We start from the raw sequence: 13,565 nt of genomic DNA, 5'->3' as shown, positions 1-13,565 counted from the left end.
CTTCCTGCAACCATCCCCCATCCTCCCATCCGGGCCGCCGGCGGAGCGGGGCCAGAGATGGCTCCGGGATGAATCTCCACCCCGCAGAGCCCGCCGGCCATCAGTATCCCCATCCCGAAAAGGGAAAGCTACGGTAACCTGGGGCCCAACCACCCAAGGGACTGCTGGTCCCACTCCAACAGGAGGCAGAGTGAGAGACTTTTCTGTTAAGTTTGATGGGGATCCAACAAAGTTATCTTTCTTTTTAACTAATGCTAAAAGTTATATGAGGCAGTTTGGGGCATGCTTCCCTTCTGAAGAGGCTAAAATAACTGCCATTGCCACCAAATTGAAGAGTCGAGCAGCTGACTGGTATGTCCAATTAAGTGATGCTGACTCCCCTGCACTTGATTATTTCAATGATTTCATGTGGGCGTTAAAGCTGCATTTTGAATATCCTCTGGCCAAGGCAAGAGCTAAGAAGGCGCTGAAGGATCTCACCCAGGGCCAATTGTCAGTTGCTAATTACGCCTTAGAGTTTAAAGCTCTGGCTGGGAAAATCACTGACTGGTCTGAGTCCACTCTAATAGAGCGTTTTAAAGAGGGACTCAACCAGGACGTCCTGCATTGGGCATTGTGCAGAGACGACCCTGAGTCATTATGTGACTGGATCTGTCTGGCGGGCAAGGCTGAGCACGCTCAGCATACCTTCATGCAAACTAGAAAATCTGAAAAACCACCCGCCACCATGAGGGGACCCCGAAGTGCTGCGACTGCTGCCCAGCCAAGCTATAGAGCCTGGGATGAGGAGAGAGATTGGCGCTACGCGAGGGGTCAGTGTCTCTGAAGCAGAAAGGAGGGCCATTGAGCAGCTGATTGCCCAAAAGCCAAGGCTGGAGATCGAGCAGGGAAGCCGCCAGCCAAATCACACACACCCCTCACGGCGAATGACAGCAGCCAAAGGGACAGCCGACATTGAGGAAGTAATCTACTTCTCGGGAGAGGCTGAAGATGACTCTAAGGAGCCAGCGGGAAACGCCAGCCATCTGCCATGAAGGGCGCCAGCGGGCAGGTGGAAGAGGATGGGCACGAAGATGCTATGGTGAGTGCTGACTGTCCCACTTTAGCAGTAAAAGTGAAATTGGGTTCCTGCACAAAGACTACAGAGGTATGGGCTTTAGTTGAATCTGGGAGTTCCAGGTGTTTAATTCACCCTGATCTGGTTGCTGCTTTGAACCTGCCTAGTTTCCCCCTCCAGCAGCCTTTGATCTTCACACAGTCGGATGGTTCAACGGCGGGGGGGGGGGGGGGGGCGGCAACCCATTTCACTGGAACTGTGGCAATGCAAATGGGCAGCCACCATAAGACTTTGAAATTCGTTGTAGCACCTGTTGGCAATCCCTGGGTAATTCTGGGGATCCCATGGTTGACCTATCGAAGCCCCTATATAAATTGGGAGCATAGAACTGTGACTTTTACAGATGGATTCTACCAAGCTCCTACAGCGGAGATAGTCACACGTGCAGGGGTTGGAAGGGCAGCGATCGCCACGCCACACCCTGACTTGCCACATTTAGAAGGCTTGCCTACTCAATACCAAGAATTTGCTGACGTATTTGGGGAGATGGAGGCAGATCAGTTACCCCACCCCCACCAGAAAACTGACTGTGCAATAGAGTTGGTCCCCAATGCTCAATTCCCCAAGCCAAAAATTTACCCGATGACCCAGAAGGAACTTGAGGCATTATGGGACTTCATTGACAAAAATCTGTCAAGGGGGTTTATTGAACCTGCTAATTCCCCTGTTGGAGCCCCTGTGTTATTCCGGGAAAAGAAGGATGGCACGCTTTGACTCTGCACGGACTATCGTGGGTTAAATTCCATCTCTATTGTCAACAAGTACCCTCTACCCCTCATGAAGGACATGTTAGCTCATTTGTCAAAGGGCAAGATTTTCTCCAAGCTTGATCTTCACGAAGCCTACTTCCGCATTTGCATAAAGGCTGGGGATGAGTGAAAAACTGCTTTTAATTGCCCACTAGGATCGTTTCAATACAAAGTCCTTCCTTTTGGGTTGGCAGGGGCACCTGGGGTCTTCATGCAATTGATTAATGAAGTATTACATGATTATTTGTTTAAAGGGGTTCTGGTCTATTTAGATGATGTTCTCATTTACACTGAAATGGAGGAGGAACACAAACGCCTCCTCAGATAGGTGTTATGCAAACTTAGAGATGCCAGACTCTGTGCCAAACTTTCCAAATGTGAGTTTCACAAAACCCAACTTGACTATCTGAGCTATCGAGTGTCTGCCCAGGGGATAGAAATGGACCCTGCAAAAATTCAGGTGATTCTAAGTTGGGAACATCCTCGCACCCAGAGGCAATTACAAAGTTTTCTAGGTTTCAGTAATTTCTATCGGCAATTTATCCAGAGGTTCGCTGAAATTGCCCTGCCCCTCGCTGATTTACTCCATACCAAGGGCTTGGGGGAGACACGCAAAGTAAAAAACCCTGGGACAGTGCTGAATTGGACGCCTGAATGCCAGGCAGCATTTGAGAAATTAAAAACCCTTTTTACTGCTGAGCCTATTCCACAGCACCCTGATCCTGAACGCCCCTTTGTGGTCCAGGTTGATGCTTCTGACTCCTCTACTGGGGCTATTTTGTTACAAAGGGATTCAGAAAATCACTTAAAACCCTGCGCTTATCTATCCAGGAAATTTTCTGAAACAGAACGCCGTTGGCATGTTTGGGAAAAGGAGGCATTTGCTGTAAAAGCAGCTTTAGAAACTTGGTGCCATCTCCTTGAAAGTGCTAAATGCCCTTTCGAGGTTTGGACCGATCACAGGAATTTTGAAGCCCTCTGCACCCCACGCCGTCTCAGCCCTAAACAGATTCGCTGGGCTCAGTTTTTCAGTCGCTTTAACTTCCAGTTAAAATTTATTCCAGGAAAGAAAAACTTTCTGGCCAATGCCTTGTCACGTTTACCTCAGGACCTTGACCAGGTGGCAGATGTGGTTGGGACTGTTCTCACTGAACCACAATTGGGCTTGGTTGCTGTCACTCAGAGCCAGACCGTGCGCAGGCAACCCCACCCCCAGCCCAGTCTGGGAAGCGGAAAGTGCAAGTTCCTTGTCAGTTACAGAAGGACTTTCTCCAGGCACTGAAATCTGACACTTGGTTGCTAGCTAATAGAGACAATGTTTCTTTTGAAAACGGTCTGGCGTGGGTGGAACACTGCCTTTATGTGCCTGAAACTTTAAGAGCTGATGTTTTGCAGTGTTCCCATGATGATAAACTTGTTGGACACTTTGGTTTTGTCAAAACCTTGCATTTGGTTCGCCGTCAATTTTGGTGGCCAACCTTAAGACGTGATGTAAAAGACTATGTTGCTTCCTGTCCTGTTTGTGCCATGTCAAAATGAAAAGGGGGGAAACCACAGGGGCTTCTACAGCCAGTGGCCAGCCCATCCCACCCCTGGGATGAGATTTCTATGGATTTCATTGTGGACCTACCTCTCAGTCAGAAGAAAATGGTCATTTGGGTTGTAAAAGATTTTTCTCTAAACAAGCTCATTTCATTCCATGTGTGTCCATCCCGGCAGCCCCGCAATTGGCCCACCTATTTCTCCACCACATCTACCGCCTCCCCGGTAGCACCTCCCATTTAATCTCTGACTGTGGCACACAGTTTACTTCCCAATTTTTGAAATCATTTTTAAAATTGATCGGCACCAAACAAGCTCTGTCCACATCGTCCCATCCACAGACTGACGGTTCTACTGAGATTTTAAACTCCACTCTTGAACAGTTTCTTAGAGCATACATTAACTACCATCAGAATGACTGGGTGGAGTTATTACCTTTTGTTGAAGTTGCTTACAACAATGCTGTGCATCAAAGTAGCGGACAAACCCCTTTTCGCGTGGTTTCTGGTCACAACTTTGCTCCCATCCCTGAACTGCCACAGCCCCCTTCCCAAACATGTTCTGCATCTGACTGGGCTGTTAAACTGTCTGATTCCTGGCCAGTAATTCAACAAGCTTTAGCTGACACCCAGGCTGCTTACAAGTCTCAAGCTGATAAGCATCGCTCTTTACAACATGACTTCAAAGTTGGGGATCAGGTGTATCTATCTACTAAATTTATCAAATCACCACAACCCTCTAAAAAACTTGCTCCCAAATTCATTGGTCCTTTTCCTATTGCTCGTCTTGTCAATCCAGTTACTGTTAAATTGGAACTGCCTCACAATTTGAAACGCTTGCACCCTGTTTTTCATTGCAGCTTGCTTAAGCCTGTGCAACACTCACCGCGTTCGCACCCTCAGCCTCCTCCTCCTGCTCCAATTATGATTGACGGCCAACAACACTTTGAAGTCAAGGACATTGTTGATTCTCGCAAGCTTCGAGGCACCCTTCAGTATCTGGTCCGATGGAAACACTTTCCTCATCCTGAATGGGTGTCTGCCCACCATATTAATGCTCCTGCTTTAGTTAACCATTTCCACCTTGCTTACCCTTTGAAGCCTGCTGCTTAATGTATTCTTTATTTTGGGGGGGCAGTATGTCATGTTCACTGTTTCAGTGTAGTTTATACATTGTAACGTTTCACATGCCATGGTGCTGACATGCGTTTCTGTTTGGGAGGGAGCTGCCGTGAGACCTTGTACCAAGCTCTGTCTGTGTAATCAGTGTGATGGAATGTGTTTGGGTTATGTTATCTGTTCAAGGCCTTTTCCCGCAGACCATCAGAGACTGTTAGGAGCACCTGGGATTGTGAACTTGAGAAGATTCTATGGGGGGGAGGGATTTCATTTGCACTGAGGGTTTTTACTTTGAATTTGGCACGCTTTCATCACTTGCAGCTTTCTCTGTGATCCTGCATACTATTCTTTAATAAATCAGATATCTTTGAATTCCTGCTCATGAGTATGATGGTGTTTTAGAATAGGCAACCATTACACTCTTTCAAGGTTTTATTAACTCTTGAAGACTGAAAAAAATTAGTTAGGATTCCTTTTAGAACTTTTATAGACGTACAGGTAATCCTTAGCAACAATTGGGTCCAGAATTGCCGTTGCTAAGCAATGCAGTTGTAAAGTGTGAAGTCACATGACCATGCTGCTTAGCGATAGCAATTCCGGCACTCCTGGTTGCTGTTGTTAAGCAAATCATTATGGTCATTAAGTGAGGATGTCACCATTTGTGACCTCCTGCCAGCTTCTCCATTGACTTTGTTTGTTGGAAGCCAGCAAAGAAGGTCTCAAATGGTGACTGTGGGAAGCTATGATTTCATAATCACAAGCTGGGCACTGAGTGCCTGGATTGCGATCGTGACTGCAGAGATATTGTGACAGCTGGAACTCTGAGGACTGGTTATAGGTTTCCTCATTCAGCACTGTGGCAAGTTTGAATGGTTACTGAACGATTGATCATTAAAATGAGGACCACCTGTATCTCTGTGTGGGCAATTAATTTAAACAGTATTTCCTACACATTGCCCATCAGTTGTGATGTTTGGTTAGAAACTGCAGCTTCAGTATTCAGGTGTGGGTTCAGTATAATAAGCCCATGTGAAGTGATTTAAGATTCTTTGCTGAAGTGGTTGAGGCCACTGGAGACAACGTGATCTATTCTGCTGAAGTGAAGAAGCCGCTTGGTTCACTTTGACCAAGCAATTCAGGTGTCTTCAAACTATTTAGGGCTGCTGCTGCAGGAGAAGGGTCTTCTCGATCTTTTTCCCAGAATTGTCCAAAGTACTTCTAGGCTCAGCAGTTTCAGGATTGCCTGTAACAAGCTGGCTATCTTCAGCATATACTGACATATACACTGAAAATCTTCCAGGTTGAAAGGAGTTTGGCCCTCATCGTGGGGATACCAGCCCAGCTGGTTTGGGCATATGTCTGCTGTGAACATTGCAGGGCACTCACCAAAGCCAGCCAGTCTGGAAGATCAGCACACAGGTGCAGATGAGGTAGGCAAGTTGCTGGTGGGAGGACAAGGCTTTACCTGCCACCCAGCTCCCCCACATCCGCAGCCAAAGCTCCTAACCAGAGCATCCAAAGGGAGGCTAGCTAGGATGCACAGACCAGGACTTATGGCCAGCAGTACTGGAAGAAAGCAAATGGGGCCACTCTGGCCAGGAATGCCACTTGCCCACCCATGTCCTCCAGCACCTGCTAACCATGATTTTTGGCTGCTATGCTAGAAGGAGATGAGTAGGCAGGACATATTGAGCTGCTTTAACTAGTGGGTACTGAAGGGGGAGCAGATGAGGTTGCACCGCAGCTCACCTTCCCCTGACCTGCTGTCTAAAGATCCAGGGCTGCTGAAGGACAGTTTTGAGCTGGCTGCCCCCATTACATGCTACAAGATTCCCCTCAGCCTGTGCCAGAGCCACCTAGTCTTGACCAGCACTTTTCATCCTTCTTTTGTAGCAGGAGCTCTGTTGTTGGTCTCAGAAGCTTTGGAGGGTGCTCGCTTTGGAGCTTCATCAAAGCAACATTTTGTACTCCTGTAAAGCTTCATGCAGTTCAGCTTCAGGAGTCCAGTATAATAAGCTCATATATTTTTGCTGGCTATCAGTGGACTCAATAAGGCACACAGAGATGGAGAAACAGTCCAAATCAGTTTTATTAAGACTATACCGATTAATAATGGCACTATAGTCTGTGCACAGAAGTACTTACTTTACCCTGTTACAGAAAATCAAATGCAGAAGACACATGAGCATACTCACAGAGACAATGCATTGGGAAAATCTGCCCTGGGCAAACTATACAGCGCCTTTTGGAATGGAATTGAACTCCAGTTTATCCTAAAGGCAGTCCTTTTATACCTTGAGGGTAAGCATTCTAGATGCTTTCTTCTAATGTCCCATAGCTGCATTTTCAAGAAGCGTATGCTTAGGGATTGCTTAGCCCATCCACTGGCCATCAACCTGTCACCTGTTATCATATGACTATGTTTCTTATATTCTACTCTAAAAATAATAATGGATGCTGACTGTAAGCAGAGTTCAAGCTTGACTTGCAAAGAGAGTCCTCCTTCCAAAAGTCCTCCAGTTTCTTCTTTCTTTCATACCATTAAGTAGATGACAGGCCAGCAATATGTAAAAAGGAACTGGAGAAATTGATTTTCATAAATAAATAAATAAACAAACAAACTAAATAATTCTTAAGGAAAGAAAAAATGCTTGTAGCCCAAAGGTTCAGGAAAAAAACAAGAAAGGAACAGCTTATAAAATTATTTCTCTGGGATGTAGAAAATCTTAGAAGAGTTGACATCACATCAGTCCAAAAATTGAATAGGCAGTCTCCCAAGCAGAGAGGCCTGAGCGCTTAAAGCCAAATAATAAACCCAGTATCAAATGATCCAATGAAGTAATGCATTCTTCCAAGACCAGATAAACAAGCTTGGTGGTCTCCAAATGCACATCTTTGATAATGCAAAATTTCTTAAGTTGAGTCAATTTTTTGTTTATTTTAATACTTGTGGTTTTAATATTTTGATTGTAAGTAGGTGTTGTTTTACCTTTTGGTTGTGAGCCACCCAGAGTTTGGTACAAGATGGGCAGTTATATAAATGTTTTAAATAAATAAATAAATAAATAAAAGCAGAGCAGGCTCCCTGGCCAAAAGGGACAACTAAGTCTAGAATGTATGTTCGTTTGAGAACTGGTGAATTGTACTATGTGTTTTTCCATCTTATTTGGACTGCTTTACGAGAAGTTATTTTTCTTTCTTTCATATATGATAGTAGATACCTTCTTAGAACAGGCATTCTCTCAGTCCTTGGGATGTAAGAAACAGGGAACACTTTTTTTCAGCTAGTATTTGCTAAACAGATTTTCTTAGTCAGTTGGTCAATTAAACATTGCAGCAGCCATGTACTCATTAGCTACAACCCACCAAAGAACAGAAGATGCCTTACGGTATCTGGAGTGTGTTGTTTGATCTATTGAGCTGAAGGGTCCTACCTTGGAACACATAATTGGACCTTCTCTTTGTGGAACCTGATCCACAAATGGCAAAGGTTTTTTCCATCACAACAAATGTTCACAGGGGTAAAAGTCATATAGATCTAGGAAGTGGGGGGAGCAGTCTAGATAAATTTAAAATGGATTCTGCCTCAAAGTCCCAACATTTGTCATGAAAAATGGACATTCCTAGCTTAGTCTTACTCAGTGTGATGTCCTCCAGATGTGATGCACTAGCCTCCCACAATTTGCAGCCATAACTAGAAATTGTGGGAGTTAAAATCTCAATACATCTGGAGGTTTGGGGGTGAGGAAAGGCTGGATTGGCTTCTTGGACTCAAAATTATGCCATCAGCAAAAGATGAAGACGTGGTAGCTTGTATAATAGTGTTGATCTTGGTCAGCTGTGGTTTAAGTCCCAGAAAGTGATCTTTGGGCTTAAAAACCTTTTCTTAAAAGTAGCACACAAACCCCCAGCCATTAATTTGTTGCAGTCCTGGTGTGTGTCTATGTGCTATTTTGGTTCGTTTTTTTGTTTGGAAAAAGTTAGCAGCTAAACTTTGAGTAATTGAAAGTAATTTCTGATTTCTGCAGTCTAGTGTAATTGCCTAAAAAAGGTGATTTGGTGATTAGGATTCTAGAGTGAATTGTGTTCTTCAGGTTCTTGCAACGTTCCTGCATCAGGGGACTCGGTTTCAGTGCCGTGCAGCTGCTGGAGCTGATTTACAGTGCTGCGGCTGTGGCTGGTCATAAATAAATCCTCTTATATAGTTGTTATGAACACCTGTTAGATCATCTGTCAGCAAAGCACTGTTCACATTTATCACGGTGCGATAGTTATTTTACTTCAATCCATTTCCAACTGACTCTGCCTCCATCACTGGATTACTGTTACCACACCATAATCGCTCGTTCCCACTCCATGTTACAACTTGCAGATAAAAGATTTCACTACTTGGCCAAATTTCATAAATAAAGGAGCAGTTCAGTGCAGTAAAAGTTTATTTTTGTCATCATTTGTCACCCCATTATTCTATAAATCAAATGGAATAGCAGTATTGCTAGCTCAGGCGTTGCTGTCAGCTCTACGTGTGGAAATGGTCCGTTTCTTCTTTTTAGATGAGATGACATGTCGTTCAGACTTAACCAGCTTATGGCTTTGTTTCACCCATTTTATTTTATTGCCCCTTCAGAAAATTCCTTGGGGATGCAAGGAATAAAACAGAGTTGGAAAACACAGTAAAACATCCTGCTCTTGCTGTGTTATGTCCATTTCCCACCCTTGCAATTGCTCATTTACAAACTTGGCCACAAAAATAATGGCTCCTGATATAAAACACCTCCTGGGCTTTTAACCACAGAGTCTTAGGTTCCCAAATGAAGGCCTGGTCTAGTTTTCATTCACATAAATGTGTTTTGCTCAAATTTTATTTCTTTCTAGATTTCTATAATTATTTGAAATTGTCTTCCACCTTCTCTCACACCATGTCATAATCATGATCAAAGGAACACTGTGCTATATACCCCTTTTGTGGGAACCATGCTGTATATTTTATAAGAAGTTTATTTAACTTTAAATCATACCAATTTGTTATATTTCGCTCTTTTCAAGGTAAAAAGAGGGGATATATAAGAATATTATAAACTAGATTCCAGGGTGGATCTTGAAGAGAATAATGTCTCTTTGGCTTAAAGAAGAAAAAAAGGAAATAAACTAAGAAAGAGGCTAATAGAAAAAAGGTTTATAGATGATATTATACTTCCAAGTTGGTCCTAATTCAAGTTACATTCTTCATAGTTATGTTCTCATAAATTCAATAAAGTGCTTTAGTATTACTATAAAAATGACAGGAGGGGGTTTTATGTTGTAAATTTTGTTACTCTTCCTGTTTTATGTAGAAATTCTATGCCCATTATGTCATTATTTTTTTTTTCAATCTGAAGGACTCAGACTCTCTATTATTTATCTCTAGCACAGGATAGGGTATATGGAACAAATCCGTATACTTATGCATGAGGCAGTTGTCAACACTGTATTCTGTTTGGGAAATAAATGGTCTATAATATAAGCAAATGTTTCATCACAGAATCCTAGAATGTAATGACTGGAAGGGCCTTGGAGACCATCTACTCCAGTGTTCCTCAACCTTGGCAACTTTAAGATGCCTGAACTTCAACTAATTCTGGGAGTTGAAGTTCAGACATCTTAAAGTTGCCAAGGTTGAAAAACACTGATCTAGTCCAACCCCTGCCCAGTGCAGGAATCCACTAGTATAGCCATCCAACCTCTGTTTAAGCATTTCCGCTAAGGAGAGCTCACCATCTCTTGAGGCAGTCTCATTGTTGAGCAACTCTTACTGTTAGGAATTTTTTCCTGCTGTCCCACCAAAACCCACTTCTGTGTCATTTCAACCCACTGTTTCTTGTCCTGTCTTCTGCAACAACTGTAAACAACTTTCGGAGGAGAAAGAATATCAGAAATCAGTACATTTCCCTGATTAAATTCATCACTGAGATTATTGGTTTATTCTTGTGACTAAAGGCAATCCATTGCAATAACTTGGACTCAAACAAACCAAAATCCGTATTGATCTGGTAACAAAAAAATCTTGTAATGGGGGTTATATTGACAGTAGAGGGGGGGACCCGGTAAGGTAGAGAGGGCGCCCACAGCATTGGCTTTTTCCTAGAGCTTGCTTTTTCTACCAATCGCCCAAGGGGGAAAAGGCCGCTGCTAATTCTCTGCCCAGCCTGCATCTGGGCCTTAATGTAAAGCCTCCCATCCATCCAACACTCTGGCATTTGCTATTATAGGGCACCCAGACAGAAATGAGGCTGTGACTTCAGAGCTGCACCCTGGGTGACAACTTGATTTTCTGCTTTCACCGTCAGCAGCAGCCGCCCAACATGATGGGGCTGTTAATTTGTGCATTTCATGGTGTCTGTCGAGGGAGGGTTACAGGAGAAGGGAATGGAGCATGTCCTGGCCTCGGAAGCACCTGTCTGCATTGATGGCACCGAGCACTTCTTATTAGCGTGCAGGTCTCCAATCGCAGCCCTAGGATGACAGCCTGGCATTCCCGGCACCCACACAGTGTGACAGGAGCCGGCAGCCGGTCCCATTGTTTGCCCTTGATGAGCATGTCATTAATGGAAATGGAAGAAAGTGAGGGCCACATCAGTATTCAAATAGCCTCCCTTCCCTCGCCATTCATCTCTCCAAGCTGGGATGGACAGCTGCAAATTTCCTTCTGTGATGCCATTTGCACATGTTTTGCAGATTTATCCCTTCTATGCAAAATCCTGTGTGCCCATTCCTCCTCCTTTCCGAAACCCACAGAGAACAGGTTGAAAAGAGAAATAAAGAAATAAGGGTGGCATGCTCTTCCTCCTCCACTGTGGTGAATTATTTTTGTTTAATTGGAGAATATTTTGTGCATCCAGGAAATGAAGTTCCTGTTGTTTAAACTTGCCCTGAGAATTAACAGCTTAATTGCATCACATTTTCCAATTTTGGATTGATTTGTTTGTTCATTCAGGGGCAACCCATTCTTCCCCTGCCCTCTGTCCCATCTTCAGTATATCTAAACAAAACCCATAGGAAGTTCAGGATCACACTCTGTGACTAATTCCGCCCCCCCCAGTAGTTTGCACTGGTGTTCTCGTCCCAGGAGTGATGGTTGGGAATATACTGTAGTTTTACCCAAAGCAAGCTGTGAACTCAGTAAGGCAATGCATCTTTCATTCTGTCTGAAAACAGCTTGAGTAGCAGAGTCCACAGGGGCAGGGGCGGTCAAAAAAGTCAAGAGGGTGGACTGAAGCCCTACCCCTTTTTGTGCTGTCCTGCACGTGTACCATACACCTAAAAAAGGAGTGGAGCTTTGTTCCCTTGGTTGTGGTCACCATCTTGATTTCCTTGACCCCTCCCTCCACAGACCCGTTCAGCAACTTCCACAGTCCTCTTAAATGAGTTCGTGAATGTTAAACTTGTTACCGTATTGCTGAAGATGGAAATTAAGCATGATCTCCAATATACGTATTTTTCATTTTCTGTTTTCATCTATATTTTGTGGAATAGGTCCCATTTTGCAAAAAAAGAATGACAGAAACAGATAGTGACAGAAAAACATTATAAGCACAAGGTCATTTTTTCTACTGAAAAATATCTCAGAATGCTGATATTTTATTCTGAATTTTCAAGAATCTGTAACAGGTAGCGTTTTAGGGACAGCATGGGGAAAAAGCAGAAGATTACCATCAGTACCATAAAGGTATTCAAAATAGACTCATTTTAAAAGAGAACAATCAAGGTCATATTTTTTCAGATTAAATCTGCTATCAATCCTACAATATATAATGCAAGCAGGCAAAGAAACTGAGTGTGTTTATTTTTAGAAACATATTGCTGGAATTTCCAGCAATTACTTGGTGCTGCAGGTTTCGTGATTACAGGGTGACCATGTCTTGACTACATAGAGTTACAGGTACACGTGTCCATATGAGAATGCTGGCTTGGAATGGATAATCCATGAACGTTCATTTTAAAATAGCCCTATGGAATGGAACTGCCCGGAAACCTAGACTTGGCTCTGCTAATTTTTTTACAAAGTGATACATTTTAATTTTGTTCACCTCCCAGAGTCACTTGTTGAGATGGGTGGCCATATAAATTCAATAAATAAATAAGTAAGTAAGTAAGTAAATAATAAAATTTTCCTGGGAATATTTTTCACTAGTATAAAGCTGCAGCAGTAGAGGAATTAAGATAAGGACAATTAGGTGTTGCTCTCTAGGGAAAGGTACAGAGAAGGGGGGAAAATGCCCTTCATTTTTATACAATGCATTTTTTAATCATAAGAATTGTGATTCATTCATAATCGAATTGAATTGAATCAACTCAGTTTGTTGAAACCAATTGACAATTCAAATCCAACTGAGGGTTGATTCAGACTCCCCAGCTGAATTCTTCACTGCCTGTACTAAGCCTCTGTGTCTCCAGCCAACAGGAGTGCATTCTTGTCTTTTGTCCAATGGTTTCTGAACAGCATCAAATTATCTACGAAGTGAAGTGTCAGCACCAATACTATTAAAGGTCCACAACTTTTCTTAACCCACTCAAATATTACCCATCAGCCCAGAGTCTTTGTGTCTTCTGTCTTATGAAACACAATAAAATGCAGCAGGAAAAAAGGCGGAATTGTTGTGAACCTTTGTGCAGTGCTACTTCTGAAGGAGACGGGAGAGTGGCGGGTAGGATCTATTCATCCTGCCTTCTCCTTTATTCATATTGTTTAAGGTTTGCTTTGCACGATCTTTCATTCCTCCATTAATTAATGGTGGAAAGAGATATAAGCAGAAAAATGGCCTACGTAAGCAGTGCATTAATTTATTTTTAACAAATAGGGAATGCCTCATCAGGGGAAAAAACAAAATGCTTGAAGTATCTCTCCATGTTTTAGTTCCTATTCTCAGGCTGCTTATGTGGTTGTACTCCCTTCTATTTAGAGCTTCCACAATCAATTTACTATGACATTAAACAAAATATTGCAGAGAAAGGAAGGGGCGAGAAGTACTTTTGAGAAGCTGTTCAGTTTGAATCATCAGG

The sequence above is a fragment of the Candoia aspera genome, chromosome 2, assembly GCF_035149785.1.
Source record: "Candoia aspera isolate rCanAsp1 chromosome 2, rCanAsp1.hap2, whole genome shotgun sequence".
Lineage (NCBI taxonomy): Eukaryota > Metazoa > Chordata > Lepidosauria > Squamata > Boidae > Candoia > Candoia aspera.
Note: the sequence above shows the minus strand (reverse complement) of the source record.